The sequence below is a fragment of the Convolutriloba macropyga genome, chromosome 2 (assembly GCF_964194025.1).
Source record: "Convolutriloba macropyga chromosome 2, txConMacr16.3, whole genome shotgun sequence".
NCBI lineage: Eukaryota > Metazoa > Xenacoelomorpha > Acoela > Convolutidae > Convolutriloba > Convolutriloba macropyga.
This window is the reverse complement of record NC_134469.1, coordinates 67,726,218-67,748,263: the sequence shown is the minus strand read 5'-3', so window position 1 is coordinate 67,748,263 and position 22,046 is coordinate 67,726,218. Positions and strand designations below refer to the sequence as shown.

General features: G+C 36.8%; 2 protein-coding genes across 2 annotated transcripts in view; one reads left to right on the top strand and one right to left on the bottom strand.

Moving 5' to 3' along the window:
• Nucleotides 1–10,493, bottom strand: part of LOC142334637 (synaptic vesicle 2-related protein-like) — a 53,256-nt gene extending 42,763 nt beyond the window's left edge. The window contains exon 1 of the mRNA XM_075382832.1: nt 9,963–10,493. The gene's annotated coding sequence lies outside the window, so the exon portion shown is untranslated. The remainder of the gene's footprint in view (nt 1–9,962) is intronic.
• The window catches only part of LOC142334636 (E3 ubiquitin-protein ligase AMFR-like), a 172,188-nt gene that overhangs the window by 33,938 nt on the left and 116,204 nt on the right, over nt 1–22,046 (top strand). The window lies entirely within an intron of this gene.

The window sequence follows — 22,046 nt, the reverse complement described above, 5'->3', positions numbered from 1 at the left end:
GTCTGAGTTGACGACATCATAGTAGCATCAAGAAGCATGACAGTGATGTCCGATGTCAAAAAGGCACTCGATGCAACATTTCACATGGAAGACAGAGAGAGATTACACTGGTTTCTGGGTCTAAGAACCAGACAAGATCAAGGCAAGGTCACAATCGACCAAGATGCTGATCAATGCAAACCCTCAAGAACTCCAGCTGATTTTAATTTGAAACTTCAGACAGAACGGAGACGAAGAAGTGGACCAGAGGATCTACAGAGGCTTGGTTGGATTACTTCTGTAACTGGCGAAACAGACGAGGCCATATATCATGTTCACAGTCAACATTCTGTCCAGACACATGAATGCACCTACCAATCAACACTGGATGTGCAGAAAACAACTTCTGCCATATCATCAAGGTTCAAAAGGTTTAAAACTTACTTACACAAGAGAATATAGTTATGATTTAGTGGGAGAAAGTGATGCAGAGTGGTCTGGTGACGTGAACGACGAAAAATCAACCACGGGCTGCTACTTCAAATTCAACGGACGTCTCGCAGAACTCAGCTGGGGTGTCAGGAAACAGGTCACATTGCTCTTTTTCATCAGAAGCAAAATATCAGGGCATGGCAGCAGCATTGTATCTGAAACAATTTCTGAAGGATTTCGGCATACAACAGAAACACATATTAGCAATCGGAGAGGACAACCAAAATTGCACCAAATTGTGCCAAAACCCAGTCATGCACAAGAGGAGCAGACACATTGAGACAAAAATATACTTCATTCGGGACAAGACCGAATATGGGACTACTTCGATTCATTATGTGCCTACTGACAAAATGGCAGCCGACATCTTCACGAAACCCTTACCCGTTTCGAAGCTGGAAACATTCATAACTGTTTTGATGGGAACAGACTCTACGCAATCAGCTCAAGTCTGAGTGGGGATGTTAGAATGTCGATCAAACTATAGTCTTGAACTTAGTGAGAAACAGAAAGAAAGTTTAACTTACCACATTACAAAGACAAGAGCAAATTGATTTTAATATCAGAATTTATATAAATGAATCGTCAGGAAATGGTGCTTAGAATTAAGATTCGTTTCAAACTGATGAATTTTGATAACTAATAATAGAGTGATATTTTTTGATGCAAAATCTTCCCAGTATTTTTGATTAATCTTCCCAGAAAGATTTCTGTGAAATTTGCAGAACCAAAACATATTGTGTAACCCTTGCGACCCCCCTGTAAATCATGGTGCTAAGATTAGTTTTGTATCTTGACTTTCGCGCACTGATAATGTTGGAGCTGAGCTTAAGGAATAACAAGCTTGCGTAGTTGGGGAAAATAGAAACAAAACACTTTCTGATGTCTTAGTCATTTAATAGTTATAGTTATAGTTCTAGTTCTAGTTACAGTTTGTCACGTGAGAAAAAAGGAGAAAAAGGGGGAAATAACAAAAAGTAACACACAGAACTCAACGTAGTAGCCGCAGAAATCGGCTGAAAGTATAACTCAGCAAAATATTGCAAAAAAATTGTCTTGAGCAGTAAATAACGTGTTACTGTGTCTTGAACTAGAAATATTCCTGAGCAGTAAATTGTTACTGTGTCTTGTATTCAAAATATTATTCTTGAGCAGTAAATTCTGTTACTGTGTCTTGCATCAACGAATTATTGGAGCTGAAATTCAACTGTTACAACCCCAACTTCTGGTATTCTCAACTTGTGAGTACAAACAGCAAAAGCCAACTTAAGTTTAAATTTAAATATTTTTGCACAAACAGGTCTTAGACATATATCTTTGTCTTCGATTTGTTTTTTCTATCGGATTGAACTGGTATACATAAAGAGATCCCGTATTGTGTGATCTGTAGCAATCCAGTTCAAATTGATAGTTGAAAAAAATAAGATCAGCGAATAGTTACGAACTAAAATAGTTAATGCAACGGTGAGTACAGCAGAGCGGATATACAGTTACAAAAGCGAACTGCATAAACGAAGTATCCGGACAGATTTTGTAACCACTCAGAACGAACTGGGCGTTGTAAAACTTTCTTTGTGAAACACAAGGAGAGCAGCCGTTACATTTGGTCCGCCGACCCGGACAGTGGAATAAACTGCTGTCCAATCCAAAAGTCGAAGTGACAAAGTCATCGACGAACGAGAACAAAACTCAACAGGCATTTCAACAACGCAAAGCCAACTAGGCAAAGCAAATAGGAACGTTGAAAAGCAAAACTCAATTAAAGCAATCAAATAAAGGAGCTGTAGAGATTCAAGCTGCAGTCCCGAAGTACACAAGAAGTGACTCCGTCACAGAGTCAAAGCGTTTTGGATCGACAGATCAACAACTTGCGAAACAAGTGGATTGAGAAACAGGAAGAAGGTTTTGAGCTCATTGATAATCGAGATCGACCAAGCAAGCTCAAGACTCTTTATCAGCAGATACTGCAACTGGACGACAGCATTCAAAAACTCGTGAATAAGAAAGCTGAGACTCTCCGAGATCCAGATATTTCTTTAAAACGCAAACTTGAGAGAGAAAAATACTTTCAATATTTGAACGCAGAGTGGTTGCCGTATATCCACGGAGAGACAAACATGTCAAGCCAGCAAAGCCAGTCAACTCTTCATGCCAATGAAGAGCAACCGCCTGCGAATAATGTGCATCAGTTAGAACAAAACGTTGGAATTCCAGAGTTTAACCAAAACCATGGTAACACAAGTAATGCAACGACGAATACGGTTACACGGACAATCAACCAGGATACAGAAAACGTTTCGGAAACATCTTCAGTGAAACGTCGGGTTGAAGAACGAATAAAGGAATTTGAAATTGAATTTGAAAGAAAGTTGCAAATCGAACGAGCCCAATTTGATCGAAAGTGGTTGGAGCTAGAAATGCAAATGAAAGAACTAGAGATGCAACATCAGCTTCGGCAAAAGGAGCGAGACCTAGAGCGCCAATTGCAAAGAACAGCATTGGAGAAAGATGACTTACGTTCTCAATCGACTAAGGCGCGTGACAAGTCACCTTTCAATTGGACCCCAAAAGGGAGAGATGTCTCGGAGTGGGCGAATTCGATGAACGACACGCAAACACCAATTCGACCAAGAGCTCGCTTTGACGTCAGCCCTGAACGGAATAAGCAGAGGCATTACCCATGGTACCCAAACTCTCGCGAACGCTCAGTAAGTGTTGAAGGGCGGGATATATCGCCGATAGCTGGAAGGTACTACAACACTGGACATTCAAGCAGTAGTTTACCAAAATTGAGGTTGAACAATTTTGACGGAAACCCACTGGAGTGGCCTGAGTGGTCTAGCATGTTCATAGCAACAGTAGATAAACGCACGATTCCCGACTCAGAAAAAATGAGCCCTTTGAAGACTCTGCTAACAGGCAAAGCAAAATCTGCAATCTCGGGAATGGGCTATTCTGGACAGTTTTATAGTGCTGCCTGGAATATTTTAGAAAGAAAATTTGGAAGACCGCATGTAATTATAGATGCGCAGCTCGAGAGCCTACGAAAAGCTAATCAAGTGAAACCTCATGATTCAACCAGCCTGATTAATTTTTCTGTTATTGTATCTAACTTCGTGAACGTGCTTAAAGAGTACAAACATATTGGTGACTTGCAATCAAGTTCGACATTGTACATGGCGGTTGATAAGCTACCACAGGTTCTTAAAGAAAAATGGTGGTTCTACGTCGATGACAAAGACGAGGACTGGCCTGATCTAATCATGTTTGAAGAATGGCTATCACGAATGGCATTCGTGCATGAAGGGTTTTCAGCGTTTAAAGGGGAACGCAAAGAAGAAGACCGACGCAACGCAAATAGAGAAAAACAATTCTCGAAGACATCGAACTTCAGTGCAAGTTCAAACCTGCAAGAAACCAAGCAGACGCAAAGCGATCACTGCCCATTAGCCGATGGCACTCATAAAATTTGGAACTGTCCATCATTCAAAAACATGAGTGTGAATGATCGATACATGGCAGTGAGGAGATAACGCTTATGTTATGGATGTCTGGGAAAAGGACATGCAATCAAAGATTGCAAAGTCAAATTGTGCGGTATAAACGGATGTACCAAAAAGCACAACAGACTGCTACACTCAGAAAACCGAATGGACGAGGGTAGTCACGCAGTTAACGTAAGCGCAGCAACAATCAACCAGTGTAACCAAGTTACTAGTTTTCTTCAAATAGTTCCGGTATCGGTTCAGAGTGGTGGTAACAGGCTGACTACCTATGCTTTCCTCGATAGTGGGTCAACAGTTTCATTCATCGATCAAACTGTCAAGGATCAACTACAAGCCAAAGGCACGGACGTTACCTTAAACATAGCTGGCATACATGGGACGCAAGATTTGAGGACAGAGAAGGTTCCTATCACAATAAAGGGACTACATTCAAAGGTGCATTCAATTGAAGCGTTTGCACACCCATCAATCTCGTTGGGAAACACAACATATGACTACAAGGAACTGAAGAACAAATTCAGACACCTGAACGTTCTCACTAACAGAACATTCAACCTGATGGAAGTAGGCCTCATACTTGGACAAGATGCCTACGAAATTCAACGTCCATTGGACTATAAGATTGGAACACGAAGTGAGCCTTTCGCCGTCTTAACAGAATTAGGATGGGTAGTCAGTGGTCCCATGACAGGCAAGAAAAGTCAAAATGTTTGTCATTTTGCCTTCACAGAAGATGTGAAAGTGGCAGAAAATATCCAATCATGGTGGGACATAGAAACTTATGCTTCCAAAATAAATGTTGTAAGTCAATCAAAGAAAGAGCAACAAGCTCAGAAGTTTCTAGAGAGCACTACAAAGTTTACAGGCGAGCAGTACGAAGTGGGCATGCTCTGGAATGAACCAGAACCCAGTCTTCCAAACAACTACGGCTCAGCCCTTGGTCAGCTCTACTCACTGGAACGAAGATTCCAACGAGACCCAAAGTTAAAAGAATTGTATCAGCAGTCAATTGATACAGATGTTGAAAAGGGAAGATGTGAAGATCCTTGGTAAATCGGAAGTCAAAGGCACTTTTGGAAGAGAATGGTATTTGCCACACCATCCAGTACTAAACCCCAACAAACCGGGTAAAGTTCGCCGTGTTTGCAACGCTGCAGCAAAACACAAGGATGTATGCCTAAATGACAAGCTTTTAGCCGGACCCGATCTACTACACGGATTGATCGGAACCATATTCAGATTTCGAGAAGGACCAATTGCCCTAACCGCAGATATTGAATCAATGATTCTGCAAGTGCAAGTTCCTGAACGGGATAAAAGCTGCTTGAGATTCCTGTGGCGACCAACAATGAACGAACCTGTGCAAATTTGCGAGTATCAGCGTCATGTTTTCGGAGCAAAGAGTTCACCAACATGTGCCAACTACGCTCTGAAGCGAGTAGCGATTGATAACGAGGACGAGTTCCCTATTGCAGCAAAAGCAATCGAAAACAACTTCTACATGGACGATTTCATCAAGTCAGTCGAAACACCTGAAGAAGCAATCAAAGTTTTCAAACAACTGCAACCTCTTCTCTCAAAACCTGGATTTGAACTGAAGAAGTGGATCACCAACAGCGACGTGGTAACCAACGCAATCCCAGAGGACTTAAGATCAATCAACAAAACAAAGCAGGTTGAAGTAGAACCCAGCCAGGAAGGGTCATCGGTGCTTGGGCTTCAGTGGACGATTACCGATGATAGTCTACAGGTTTGTAGAGGTACAAGCAAAGAAGTTGAGACCCCAATCACCCAAAGGAAGATCTTATCTCTAGTTTCTTCAGTGTTTGATCCTCTTGGACTGTTTGCACCATTCAGTGTCCATATGAGACGACTCCTGAAGAGCATCTGGAGCAAAAATGGACAACATTGGGACAACTCAGTAGAACTTAACGAAGAAGAAGAGTTTCTGAAGTGGAAGGCGCAGCTTCCAGAAGTAGCAGAAACCAGCATTGATAGAAGATACTTCAGCACAGCCAAGGACAAATGGGAACTTCATGTGTTTGCCGACGCATCTGAAGACACAATGTGCGCTGTGGCATACCTACGTTCAAAACCCAAAGAATACTCAGCAGACTTAGCATTTGTAATCGGGAAGTGCCGAGTCGCACCGATGCGACACCTTTCCATACCACGCTTGGAACTACAAGCAGCAGTGATGGCGGTGAGACTTAAAGAGCAGATAGTGAAGGAAGACGAATCGAAGATTCACAGTTGTAACTTTTGGACAGACTCCACTACTGTTCTGCAATGGATTCATAGCTCCCACCGTAAGCAACAGGTGTTTGTTGCAAACAGAGTGGCTGAGATTTTGGATACAACTAATGTTTCACAGTGGAATCATGTGAGTGGTATTAACAATCCAGCTGACATCGGGACACGAGCGATCAATGTTGACGAACTTAAGAGAAGTGAATGGCTCACTGGGCCGGCCTGGTTGAAGCAACGAGAGAACGAATGGCCTGAACAGTTGAATTTAACATTTGCTTCAGACGAACAAAACGACGAAATGGTCTTCTCAGCTAAGGTTGAAGAGAAGAAGCCGCTGATTCAGTGGGAACGATTCAGCAATTACAATCGACTAGTAAAAACAATGGCATACATACAGCGTGTATTCAAAAAACACAAACCGGCGACAAAAACACTAAGTGTTGAAGAAAGAGAGGATGCACAAGCAAGCATCTTCAGACTACTGCAGCAAGAACAGTTTACTGAAGAGATGAAATCTCTCAAGGCTGAAAGGGAAATTCCAAAAAACAGCAAAATCCTCCAGTTTTCACCATTCATAGACCAGCAAGGACTTATTCGTGCTCAAGGCAGAATAGGTAAAAGTGAATTGAGCTTCGAAACGAAGCATCCAATACTGTCACATTGGAAGCACCATGTAGTTGAATTATTTTTGCGAAATGAACATAGGAATAGTCATCACGAAGGTACTGAACGTGTCAGAAACATAGTTCAGCAGAAATTCTGGATCCTAGGCATACGAAATGCTTTGAGATCGATCAAAAACAAATGCATTAAATGTCGAAAGGGAAGAGCCCAAACAAAGGCACCCGTAATGGCAGAACTACCTGAAGAACGATTAGTCGCATCAACAGTGTTCTCGAATGTGGGCGTAGACTATTTCGGACCATTCACAGTAAAGATTGGTCGAAGAAACGAAAAGCGTTGGTGCTGTCTATTCACATGCCTTACTGTACGTGCGGTACATATAGAGGTTGTACCAAAACTAGACACTGATTGTTGTCTGAACGCAATTATGCGATTCACTGCACGAAGAGGCAAACCGGTCAAAATGATTAGCGATAACGGGACAAACTTCGTTGGAGCTGAAAAAGAACTGGCAGAGTATATAGCAGCATGGAACAGGGTGCGAATTGAAGAACATCTGATTCAACAAGGTATCAGATGGAAGTTCAACCCACCTGCAGCACCACACTTTGGGGGAGTGTGGGAAAGACTGGTTAGGAGTTGCAAGAAGGCAATGTACGCAGTGCTGGGCAATCGATCAGTCACGGAGGATGTTCTGTCAACCACGATGTGTCTTGTTGAACAGACGCTGAATGCTAGACCGCTGACACAAGTCAGTTCTGATGCTACCGATTTAGAAGCTATTACTCCAAACCACTTCCTACTTGGCAACAAGAACCTTTGTTTACCGTATCTATCAGGTGCAGAGCAATTTGTTGATCATAGAAAGCTCTTCCGACAAACGCAAGCTTACGCAGACCTCATCTGGGACAGATTCCGTAAAGAGTACTTGCCAATGTTGAACAGTCGTAAGAAATGGCAGACCACAACGGACAGAAGTCTTCATCAGGGTGATCTTGTGTGGTTAGTGGAAGACAGTGACAAACGTGGATAATACAATCTGGGCCGAATAACCGAAACGTTTGAAGGTTCCGACGGAGTGATTCGATCAGCGAAAATCCGAACAAAAGATGGATACTACAAGAGGCCCGTAGTGAAGCTCGCTCCAGTACTACCAAGTGACGATGATGTTTTCACGAAGGAAAACAGGGCCGGCGATGTTGGAGCTGAGCTTAAGGATTAACAAGCTTGCGTAGTTGGGGAAAATAGAAACAAAACACTTTCTGATGTCTTAGTCATTTAATAAGTATAGTTATAGTTCTAGTTCTAGTTACAGTTTGTCACGTGAGAAAAAAGGAGAAAAAGGGGGAAATAACAAAAAGTAACACACAGAACTCAACGTAGTAGCCGCAGAAATCGGCTGAAAGTATAACTCAGTAAAATATTGCAAAAAAATTGTCTTGAGCAGTAAATAACGTGTTACTGTGTCTTGAACTAGAAATATTCCTGAGCAGTAAATTGTTACTGTGTCTTGTATTCAAAATATTATTCTTGAGCAGTAAATTCTGTTACTGTGTCTTGCATCAACGAATTATTGGAGCTGAAATTCAACTGTTACAACCCCAACTTCTGGTATTCTCAACTTGTGAGTACAAACAGCAAAAGCCAACTTAAGTTTAAATTTAAATATTTTTGCACAAACAGGTCTTAGACATATATCTTTGTCTTCGATTTGTTTTTTCTATCGGATTGAACTGGTATACATAAAGAGATCCCGTATTGTGTGATCTGTAGCAATCCAGTTCAAATTGATAGTTGAAAAAAATAAGATCAGCGAATAGTTACGAACTAAAATAGTTAATGCAACGGTGAGTACAGCAGAGCGGATATACAGTTACAAAAGCGAACTGCATAAACGAAGTATCCGGACAGATTTTGTAACCACTCAGAACGAACTGGGCGGTGTAAAACTTTCTTTGTGAAACACAAGGAGAGCAGCCGTTACAGATAATGAGTATATATACAGCTAATTTTTGAGCCTTTTTTCATCCTCAAATCAAACCACCATCTTGATCTAATAATCAGATCGCTCCTGTAAATCTCTAATTTCTACTGTAATTTGCCATTCTTGTTATTCTCTCATTATGAGAATCTAATTTTTCTACTTAGTTAAAAACGCTCTTCATTCCGCTTGTGAAAACCCATAACCCAACACATATTCTTATTTTGAAAAGATCGTCAAATGTGTAAAACTCTAATTACAATTGTTTACATCCCACACGCTTAGCAATTGATTGTTAAATGACGCACTCAAGCTGCATCAGTAAAAGAGAAGAGTACTTTTCTCGCTCAACCAGATATGGATGGGAAGCACTGTCTGCATTCTGATCTTTTAAAAGAAGTCAGGCATACAAGAAGAAACAACAAACAATCATCAATCTACACTGCATCAGATTGGCTTTAGTTCGACACAAAGTGATAAGTATTGTAGCTTATATAAGTCGTACTGGACCGTGGGAAATCTTTGATGGATGTGGTCAGCAGAGCGACTCAAAAGAGTGATGTTGAAGCTAAGAGTTGAGCTCTCGATAGTTGAGTTGGCGCTGATTTTTTTTTGTTGCGTTTCCAAAATCAGTCGAAAGATATACCGGTTTTCTGCAGTTTTGGTTTTCCTTTACATTATTAGAAAAAAATGATGAAGAGAAATGATTTAGTTTTGATCGAAGTACCTTCTTTCAGATGCAATGTTTTGGCTTTTTTACACAAAACCGTTTTTCCTTTTCAATTTCTTACTTTCTCAAAACACTGTTATTGATTAATCCAACCAGAAAAGAAGTGTCTTTCATTAAAAAATTCAAGATCAATAGACACACATAAAAAAATAATTATTTTTTAACTGGTAGATTTTATTTTTTCAACTTTTTCAACTTCTAGTTTACTTTTTATTATTCTTGCGGTTCTCAAGAGCTGTAATGCAAAAAAAAACATTTCCCCGATGGGTGCGGCTATTGTTACTCTAATTACCGAATTATTTATTTCTTTGAAGCACCAAAAATTTTATGTTTTGTCCCCGATTACAACCTTAAGTGAGTCAAGTTGCGGAAAGTTTTTGTCTCAGTGTAGTCCACTTACCTGTAGTCAAATTTTATAAGGCGACTATAAAGGAAAAAAATGGAATTAGTCTATTTAACAGTAATGAAAGGGAAGCTTTGATGGCAGTGTAATTTTCTATTGAAGTTGACCATTTGCTGTTTGTATTAGAAAAAAACAACAAAAATTATTCCTCTTCACCTGATGGAAAACGAATGGAATATTGTTCAACACGTATGTTGTTAAGTAGTAGGATTGACTTTAATATACTACATAGATAATGTAAATAGTTTTTGGTGACAGTCAAGTCCGTAGAAAACTTATTTTTAAATATATATCTGTATGACTGCGCATAAAACAAATTGACTGCACTGAAAAAAGAGAGGAAGAAATTCGGGTCGCGAAGGAGTAGAGGTTGAGCTTGTAGTGCTGCAGGGTCTCTAGTGGGAATCACAATGGCGCCTTCTTCTTAATTCCATCAGCGTGCCTTCCATTCCTATACACAACAAAGGGAGTAGACGGCCACAGATGAAAGCAAGTGGGGATTAGATAAGGCGAGATAGTTGGGAAAAGGAGGGGGTGGGAGATTTGGGAAGGGGGTGCAATTACGAGGAGGGCAAATATGAAGCCCGCCCGTCCAGTTGGGCGACATGTGAGCATTGTGCTTCGACCGTTATGTACGCTGACTAACAAGTGTGAACCAATTTTTATTACCCATTTTTTCAGCCCTTCGGGCGTAACTATTTGACACATATTAAATTTCTTGAATGAAAGTTATGAAGTTGCATCAAGGTACATTCATCCATAATAGCTGCCCATAGGATTGAGCCGAATTTTGGGCAGAAGCTATACAGCCCTTATCTTTGGTCATGCTTTGAGTGATATAAACGCCAATTTATAGGGTTCAATTTTATACGCTTTTGCACCAATGACACGTATTGTTTCTACGACACTCTATCAAAGCGGAAAAACGTTTTTTTGAAGCCCTTGAATGTATAATTATATAATCTCTTGACATCCAAGTGCAAAGTTATTTCAGCAATTTTAGTGGAGATTCCATATTTGTACGTCTTCCCAAACTTTACTAAAAAACTAAATTAGCTCCATTTTCGGAAAGCCGGATGAATTTTCTACAGAAAATGCCTCGATGAAGTTATTCAAACGAGGGCAGAAAATTTTTTAGAGTGAGTAAGTTGTCTGTTTCATTAACATTCCTAAACCCTATTTTTTCGTGTTCTTCAAACTTTTTGAGTAAAAAGATATTAATTTTGTCCGGAATATTTTTCAATTGTCAGCTTAATTACTGACTTTTGCTACTTTGATAGCTTTATGTCATAAACAAATGCATTATGTTCCATTATTTTTATCGTTCAGAATAATTTCAACTAAAAAACGGCTCGTTTAAAATTCATATATCTAAGCTTGTCTGGTTTAATCCTTTGATTCAATTTTATACGGTCTTCATATACAATTTTTGTTTATATACAATTTTTCATATACAATTTTACCGCTTATGGTTTTTCTTGTTATCAAATTTGTTTCCTATTACTCTTACACATGATTTATCAGAAAAATAAATTCACAATTGAGGCCATCTAGCAATTCCAAACAAATTTTCTGACAGCTGGTTTGATTGGTAAAGTTTCAGCTCAAATAGATACACTAAACTAAGAAAATTGTTTTTTTTTTCGAGTGAATTTTGAGACTGAAATAATGTATTTTAATATATTTAAATTGCCTGAAAAAAAAGGGTAATTCATCAACTATAGGCATAAAAATTATTTAATCGTTTCTTAGGCGTCCATAACTTTTAGAGATCCAATTTTGCAAAAAATTGATTACATAGCTAACTTTTAATCTGTACCATCAACTGCCAATTTAATTTCACAGAAAAGTGCAATCGAATAAACAACAAAATTATGTTTTGGCCGGATTTGCGAAAAAAAAACAAGAAAAAAATTTTGATCGAGCAGTTATATGCGTTTAAACTGCCAAAGTCACACACTTCCTTATTGCTGTAAAAGACTCTTATTATCAGATCAACTGGATGGAGGAACCATATACTCAACTGGGTTTTTTGTTCAGACAATTTTGGCCGATCGATATAATCATCGTAGAGAGTTGTGAGTGGTATTATTAAACAGCCCGTGCAGCGTAGAATGTGGAATTAAAAGATTTTTTCGATTTCCGGTCTTTTTAGGTTGTTATCGAAGTTTTAATTTTTGTGAATAGTAGACGATATTCCGTTGCTTTTTTTTCAGATTTTCCGTATTTTTGACCAAATTCTTGTTAATTCTGCTAAAGGATGTTGAAATTGTTAACGGTAGAGATATTGATCTTATCTTTAAAGAAAAAGGGGGTGTCTGAATTGTTCAATCTGAGATTTTTGGCTAATAATTATGCTAAGTTTTCCAAATTCAGAATTTTTTTTCAAAAATGGGACCAAGTATGATTTTTAACCCACTTTCGTTGAATTTGCTGGAAGCGAACACACTAAAGCTGCGGCCAAATTCATCTTCAGCTCAAAAAATCTAGTTGCACTGCGGCTGACTTTAAGAGTCTTCTGAAATTGTAGTTTCGCCAGATTTTTGAAAAATTTGTTAAACTTAATTAATTCAATTATAAGAAATGCATTTTTTATTTTTGATATACTGAAAAGTGCTAACTAACAATTGATTTTTTTGCAATCCTTTAAAGTGTTTTTGTAACCAATAATCAATATCAGGGAAATTGTTTTATTTGTTCATAAATGTTTCCTAATACTCGTACACAAGAAACATCAGAAATATAAGTTCACTATATAGGCCATATAGCAATTCCAAACAAGTTTTCTGACTGTTGGTTCGATAGGTATACTTTCAGCTCAAATAGATACACTAAACTAAGAAAATTGGTTTTTTCAAGTGATTTTCGAGATTGAAATAATGTATTTTAATATATTTAAATTGTCGGAAGAATAAAAAAAGGGTAATTCATGAACTATAGGCAAAAAAATTGTTTAATCGTTTCTTAGACGTCCAAAACTTTTAGACATCCATTTTTGGTAATGTTGATGACGTAACTAACTCTAAATCTGTAATATAAACTAATTGAGTTTCAAAGAAAGGATAAATCAATTAGAAAAAATGTGGTTTGACCAGTTTTGCTAAAAGTAAATTGTCTGGAATAATATTTATCTGTTTCGTCCTGATTTGCGAAAATTAGTTGAGCTCTCTAATGATGGCTTCAAAAAATCCATTAAAGTCGGAAACGAGAAATACTGAATTTTACGACTAGGCTTTCTGAACATTTGCAAATAAACAACAGAAGTTTCGTGAACTTCGAAAAGAGAACAAAATGTACTAATACGTAATTTGTAAGGAGTTTGTGCTGACGAGATTAGGCTAAATTAATGTTTGAATTCAACAAAAGTACTGTTATCTGCTTATAAATTAATTAGATCGAGCAGTTACATGCGTTTAAATGGTCAAGGTCATCGACCTCCTTTTTGCCGTAAAAGACTATTCTTTATCAGATTAACTGGATATTCTTCTAACGGATGCCAGCCCTGCCGTCAAATAATTGCTGCTTATTACAGAATAAGTAGTTCTGTTTTTCTATATTCCTCCAAAATTAAAAAAAATATATAATAACACTTGACCAAAATTAAAAAGAGAAGATGCTGAAAAATTAAAAAGAGAAGGTGGTTACAAAAAGCAAACCACCTGTTCTATTCGGTAACCTAAATTACCCATGGGCAAATTGGAATCAGTTTAACCTCAAATGCCGCCACAAAACCCCAACCATTGAAAAACTTGATGAGACTCGCTTTTGACTAGCTATAGTTTTCAATATTCTCTGACAAAGATTTTCTAGGTCATGTTCTATGAAGAATGTTATCTGAGTGCAAAGTAAAATTTCTTTTGAAGAAGTTTTTGATAGCTCAAGTCGAGCATTTCCCTTAACAGTAGAATGTCTGGTTAAAATTCAAAACATAATCCTCAATTTATCAGTTCGATGAAAAGTGAGTCGAGTGAAGAGCTAATTCCTAAATTGGACAAGACGTTGGATACTCGCTGCGTTGGATAAGAAGCTAACCTAATTTAAAAAACAAAAAACAATTTTAGAAAGTTCAGCATGCTAGATACAACGGTATGCTTCAAAACTTCAGTGCTTTGGAACCGAATAGTCGAAAGAGGAAGCTGCGCAAAACATGAAAAGCAAAACTCATCATTTGTTCAATCATTTACACAACCTGAGTAACTTCTCACTCCTTCGTAGGTTGCTTTTCACCGACTGCCGTCATGGCTCACTATAATTGAACATAGAAACATGCTGAATGAACTACTGAAATCACTTTACTCATCAAAAAACGAAAAGCCATTTTTGACAGAACTCAAGTTCTATACATCAATGTCATTAGAATAATCATCCTCCAGTAGGTTTGACAAAATGAAAGAGGTCTTGTGCGGTTATCACCGTTATTGTCTTTCTGAAGATATCACAACTTTTCATTCATTTGTAAATTTGTCACAATGTGCCTCACCTGGAACTATCGAAAAAATATTAAATTATATTAACAGTATACATGTTGAACCACTATTTTAATTAATGCAATAGACATTAGGCGAGCCAGCCCATCTGAAAAATCTAGGAGCATCGTCCGGAAAAGAATTAGCTTGGAAAATTCACACAGACCAAAGATTGACAAAACTAATCAACCACATTTTTTTCTACTGAGAGAGAGGAAGTTTCTCTTTTCATCTCCTTATAAAGCTTGGATTCTTTTCTGACAATTTCAGAACAACTTTTAATGAAGAAAAGTCATAAAGTGGCTTACTGGCAGCAAAATAACAAACTACTCGAGGCAACTACGTCTTCATAACGTCCTATCATTTCAATCTTTATCCGGCTGAACGACACCATTTTATTTTTTAAACTGAAAACTTAAAATAGTGTAAAATTACTTTCTCAGAAGATACGGATGTTGATATAAAAAGCTTAGGGATTTCCAAATCACGTAAACTTAGATCTGGGTTACCGGGAACTTCCAGACTAACAAATCATGTTGCAAAATGGGTAAATTTTGGAACAATAATTAGATTGAAGAATCAAATAATTCGTTTAATGAGGAAGTTTGTCGACAAACGGTATGAAAACTGCGAAATCTGTATTCGACAAAATTTTGTGACTATACGCGATGCAAAAACAACCGGGTCTTGATCTATGGTTGGATCTACCGGTCATTGTATAAAATCCGGCTTTAATTGCTGAATATTATGGCACAAAAAACGTTGAACATGAGCCACTGTGATATAGTCCAGTCCAAGTTTAGTCTGTTTTTACTAAATTTGAGCTCCAGCTGTTTTCCATCAAAAGTAGCAAAAAACAAACTGATATCGAAATATTTTTTCATCGCAACAATGGCAAAATTCAATGGCTCAATGTTCTGCACCTTTAAAAATAGTTGCATTATAAGGCCCCCTCCCTTAACTAACTTGTTGTCAACCTTCCCAAGATCTCTACATCAGTGTGGGCAATAACATGGGCCAAAAACGCTCCCCTGACGCAGAAAAATTTTGAGCGAAACGTATTATGTGTATAGAAGGAATTCTAAATCATAATTGTTGACAGAGAGCCAAGATATCGCTGAATATAAACTAACCGAGATTTGAACGAGAGAAAAAACTTCTGTCCGTTGGAGCTATCAGGGTTCTAATGACACCGCAAAAAAGAAAAAGCAGAAAATTTGGCTAAAATCCCTGCAGAGTTCGAGTGTCATTCTTGTGGAAATCTTAGGATTCTTATCCCAAGATGAATCTGCAGAGCTGCTCTCATCGTGACTCCATCAATGATTTTATGGTTCCAATAAATTATGCCGTCTCCATCAGTGTTCGAAGGTATTTCCTTTGTGATGTTTTGTTCGTTCTAGAGATCATTTAACACTTCTTTAAACGTAATAAAAATGGCTTAGAGTGTCAATTCAATTCAAGGTTTGTAATTATAGAATCTCTCGAGAGCTCGCGTACACATTAACATTTTAGCCATTGACGCTTCAGGAGGTTCTTGATGAACAGTCATAACGGATCTGGTGACAAAAATTGTCATCTTTGGCTTTAGTAAGGCTGGGTTTTTTTGCCCCATTCTTGATAAATGGAATAAGACGATAAAAATATTGAGGATTCTTGACAACACAAGTGGTTTCTTGAACGACACAAGTGGTTCCCAGTATAATTTGCATATTCTGAGACCTTCATAGTTGAAAAATGCTTGACAAACATGCAATGCTCCTAACTCCTGGCAATCGGATTAGAAAAATTAACAATCAATTTTCGCATGGAGGACAACTAATTAGAATTACAGAGGGGATAATGTTGCAACTAAACGTGTGAAGGGCGCTGATGGGAACATTGAAATTTGGGACGTCGTAACGACGAGGACAGTTAAAAACGATACTGGAGAGGTGAAAAAGAGTTCTCTATTTAAATATATGGCGTTTCATCTTCTTCGGGGTTTTGTTAATTTCAAAAACTCGCGCATAGATAACACATAGATAAGGGAACAACAAAAAGTCTCTCCTAAAGTTAAATCCTGGAATTTTGCATTTGAAGGTTTGCTAGAGTGCAGGAAAATTGTCTAATAAACACAGACAAGGAGGCTCGGTAATGTGCGATTGCACACAAGGTTCCGACCCCGCTCATCCACAATTTTGGCATAATTGTCTACGAAATGAGGAACAGAAAGAAAACCCAAAAATCTCAAAAATTTTTCAAAAAAAATTGGTGTATGAACGAAAAGATAGCCTCCAAAGCAAATAACTCAGTGTAGTAGAAAATGATGCATTAGATTTACGAGATATGCCAATGTTAAGAAAGCGAGTCAAGAAGAACAGCAAAATAAAACAACAACAACAAACATTAATTACATCAAAAAATTTATGTCCGTTCTAAAAAACAAAACTTAAAAACAAAATCAAAAGAGCGTCAGATAAAACTGAAACTAAACAAAGTAACTTGTAATTCACCAGAAAAGATATGGGACCTGTCCATAAAAAGGCTTGGTAACAGATAGACAATAAAGAATAAAAACACGAAACTTGAAAAATTCGCTTATTTTTTTTTAAACAAATAACTTCAAAGTAATGAAAACCATTAGGATTCAACCAAAATATCGCAAAGATTTACAATTACCAGGGTTTCTAAAGATTGAAGTTATGAACTGTCGCTATTCAATTTTTATGCTGTTACAAAACGAACAACAAATAGACAACAACCAAAAAAAGTCAGTTAAAATATACCCGAAAAAACTTTGGAAACCGTAAAGCCATACTTTGGCCTTCAAAATATGTTTGATTGCACCTTTTTCGAACACCGACAATATATGGCCTCTCATTAATGAAACCGGATAACAGGTAGACAAATAAGAAAAAAGGCATAATTAAATAATACCTGTTTTTTTTTCGAAAAAAAATTATATCGAAAGACATGAAAACCATTAATTACAAAAACAAACAATTAAATAGGTTCGTTTTTTATACAAAAGAAGCCCATGATACTGCAATTATCCAGAATATATGTTACGTCTACAAAGAGAACGTAAAATATGACAAAAACCAAAATTAATTGATTTTTTTTGTGAAAAACCCGTGTCGAAGCCAGTAGACTCGTAACCAAATCTTTCAAAACTTTAGATTTTGTGACACCAATCCCTTTGACTTTTCCTCCTGACCACAATATTTTCTTGTTTTGCCAGTAATTAACGAGACTGTGTAATTACGAGACAAACATACAATAATAGGAATAACATTGCGAAGTTAAATAGTGTTTTTCTTTTTTTGGAAAAAATTTGTTTACAAAGTCATGAAAACCATCAGCTGTCTATTAAAATCAAAATATCGACACATCCATTTTTTTATGAAAAGCCAGTGAAACCAAGTCATTGTACAGGGAATTTCATACGACTGAAGGAAAAAATAAGAACGGCAATTAAAGACAAAAAGAAAAAATTCAATTAAATTCTTCAAGAAAGTATTGTCAAACACCTAAAACGAGAGTCCATAACCTTAAAACGTTAATGTTATTGGTTGTTCCTTTATTTGAACGCCAATAATGTGATATATGAACTGTCAATAACGTGATAATGTGACAAAACTAGAAAACGTGAAAAATGGGCAATTACCTGAATCTAGTAGCATCAAAGCCTATAATCAACTATAATTTAAGATGTAAAACCGCAATAACGGTTGATTTTAAATACATTAGAAAGAAGAAGCTTTCTTTGATTGCTGACACTAAGCTACAAGAAAAGTGGAGGCAAAGTTCAATAATCGAATATTTATTTAAAAACCAAACATTTTTAAAAGTCAAAACGACCATCAGCCATCAAATATTCAACTAGATACAACTGTTTGGAGCTAATTAGAAAACAATTAGGACCTATCTCTAGTGAGCTTTAATTTGAAACGTTCTGTTATTTAATTATTATATAAAAAAGATCGAGCTTTTTTTAAAAAATAAAAAGACCAACTATTTACAATCTGAATTATTTTTGGACTGCAACATTCCAAGATTGGTCCAAAGCTAGCTCTGCTAATGCTGTTCATTCTTTAAGAACACTAAATTTTTGAAAAGTTATAGATATAGATATTTTGTTAGTGAAAAAATCAAAAACAAATGCTGCGTTTTTTTGATAATCAACGAAAAAAGTTAGCAAAAAAGGGCAAAGTTTTGATTACGGAGCACTCGCAACGCAAGTTGAAGTAGGAATAGCCCCCTTTTAGCCCCATCCTTTTTGGTGTTTGGGTATGTACTTCCAGCAAATTTAATCAAAATGGACTAAAGAAATTTATTTTGTGCTGTTTTTGATGAAAAAGTCTTAATTTTGAATTATTTAGCAAGTTTAATGACAAAAACCTATATTTAAAACACAACCGATTATTTTTTTGTCTTTAAAAACAAAATCAACAACACTTTCTTTAAAAAATTTAATATATTCTAGCATAATTTGCGAAATTTTAGTCAAAAATTACGGTAAATTAAAATAAAATCAATGGAATTCACTCTATTTTGTCAAAAGATTAAACCTCGATAATTCCCTGTAAAAAACGAAAATCAAAAAATTCTTTTCAATTCCATATTCTACGCTGGTCAAGGTTTCTAATGATACCAGTCTCAACTCTCTACGATGAATATATCGATCGGCCAAAATTGTCAAGAGGGGTCGGAATAAAAAAAATGGTGCTTTCAAAACTGGAAGGGTTCAGTCTGGTGCCAATTGAGTGACCTTCACCAGAAAACCCCATTAAAGTAACCCAAAAGTTAGGACACAGATACGTGGAAGCGTAATTCACCCTCAAGTTTAAAAAAAAAAAATTTTCTCCACATTGGTAGGCAACGAACAGCTAGACATCAAGTCAATCGATACCATCTGAACCCAATGCAAAGGTGAATTAAAGGATGCAACTCTAAGAAAATGGAACCAGCGTCTTAACCCGGGTCGAGATGTCAGCACCGTTTCAGCGCATTTGTTTGTACGAAACACACTGATTGCGTTAAAATTATATAGGAAATGTGCTGAAATTTTTATAATCCGACGAAATTTGAAATTTGCAGAGAAATTTCAACGCATCTCTCACATAAACTCAACGCATTGTCAGCACACTTCCTTAATAAATTTTAACAAATTTTTTTGCGCTTTTTTTACAAAGTTTTAGTTCCCGGGTCGAGATGTCAGCACCGTTTCAGCGCGTTATTTTGTAAGAGTGCGCTGAATGTGCCAAAATTATGTAAGAAATGAACTGAAACGCGCTGATTTTTTAAAATTTTCAGCGCAGAAATCTTACATAATTTTGCGCTGAAATGCGCTGAAACTTTGTAAGAAATGTAGTCAAATTTCAGCGCATTTCTTAAAATTATTTAGCGGATATAAACGCTTTTTGACAACATTTCCTCCATTTCGAACCATTTAGTTTTCCTTATAAAACGATTATCTTTTTCTTTAAAAATGCGCTGAAAAACTCTGAAAATAAATGAAAAATGCGCTGAATTTTCAGCGCATTTCTTACATAATTTCAGCGCATTTCTTCTTAATTTTTCTATTAATATAAAATTAAATTAAATAGAATGATGTTCAGGAATCTTTGGCGCAGTGGATTGGGTGCAGGCTGCGGCACCGGAGAGCAAGGTTTGATTCTCAGTGATAGATATTTTTGAAAACTGAGCGGTTTTCAGCGCGTTTCTTGCAAAGTTTCAGTGCACTTCAGCATATTTCAGCGCATTTTTATGTAAGGATTTTGCGCTTAACTTTTTGAAAAATCAGCGCATTTCAGCGCATTTCTTACACAAATTTTCTCGACCCGGGTTAGACAGTTTCAACGGATACCAGCGTATTATTATGAAAGTTTTTTTGCACAGTATTTCTATTCACTTAAATTGATCGTATAATAATAACTAACATTTTTGTAAGAAATGCTCCTAAAAACGCTGACAAGCTCTGAAATTAAACAGGAAACGCATTTTGAAAATGCAGCGGATTTTAGCGGATATCATACAACTGTTCAACACTTTTCAGCGCATTATTATTCAAGGTTTATGCGCTGAATTTTTTTGAAAGTTCAGCGCATTTCCACGGATCTCTTACGCAATTTACAGAAAATTTCTCGACCCAGGAAGGCATTGTCCTGAAAGCATATTTTTAGTGGAGGCTCGTGACCTCTGGTTAGAAGCCGAGGGGATTCCAACAGGTGACAGTTTTGATATGAAGTATGGAAACAAGCGTGAAATGGCATTCAGAAGACAAGTCTAATGGTGCTGCATGATATGGTATTCTAAATTTCAGAAACAAATCAAAGAGCCCAAAAAGTTTTCTGTAGTTTCATCCGTAAAAAGGCCTTTTGATCTGGTAAAGCGCAAAAGAGGAAGAAAATTTTCAAAAGGTATGCTATCGCAAATTTATGAAAAGTAAAAAAAGTTATGACAAAAATGTAAGACATCAAGTCTGATGAGCTAGAGAATATGGTGCAGACTTGAATTTGTGAAAAAATCTTTGACATTCACAAATCTTAATGCGAGAACTGTACTTTGCGAACTTGTTTATGGGAAAGAAAGATGCAATCAGAAGTATTGATTTCTTCAAAAACCAATCTTGTGGACAAAAGGCGCTGATTGTGAACACCATTGATAATTGATAACTTTGCAGTGACAAAAAACGTTATAAATGCCTTTGGAGAGGTAAACTTATGTACATAGATCATGTTAATTCTTCTTCTCATTGCTCTTTCTCATGAATGTATGATCTTTGTTATGGTAACGTATGAATCACTCAATGATGATCAGCTGTTTTGTGCACATCTGAGAAAATATTCCACTTTCGCTGAAACACTACGATTTTTTTGTCAATTGGCCTGAGTTGTTGGTTAGGTTCTCATTTTTGCTTTCAAATACCACAAGAAATTTTTGTCAACGAAAATATGTGAAAATCCACAAAGAAAAATTTAACAATAGCATAAGTTGAACTAAATATTAAGTCAAAACCTCCTGGTCAGCTCAGGACTGCAGAACTTTGAACCTGCTTCATCGTTCTCGACCAACTACGCGCACCAAGAAAACTACTTTCCTCCTTACTTTACTTTCACTTTTTTGTAGAAACATTGCTACATTTCAGCTTCTATAAATTTTCAATTTTTAAAGAAGTGGAAAAAGGTATTTCTAATTCAAAATCTTGAGATGCTTTATTTCGCTAATGAGTATAATCAAGCCTATACGCCAATTTTTGACAAACACTTTTTGCCAATACCACTCAAAATCATGATCTCGGCATACCAAAACGCGTATTATGAGTTTACTACATTTCAAAAAAAAAGAAAATTCTTCCGTTAAAGTTATGTAGGATTAATGTAGTTTGCATTTAGTGCTAACTTAACCTCATTTGACTCAGTATGAGGACAAAACATTCTGTTTTATGCCTGATAGTTTTAATTTATAGAGTCTCAAAAAAATGACGTTGTACCCGAGTGAAAACAATGCGACAGTCAGTTTCATGTTTATGCCAATTGTGTTGAAAACTTAAATTATATCTCTAAATCACCAATTTTATCACTTTTTAAAGTTTCAGCATTTTCAGCAAGCACACAAGGAGAAGGTCTTTAAT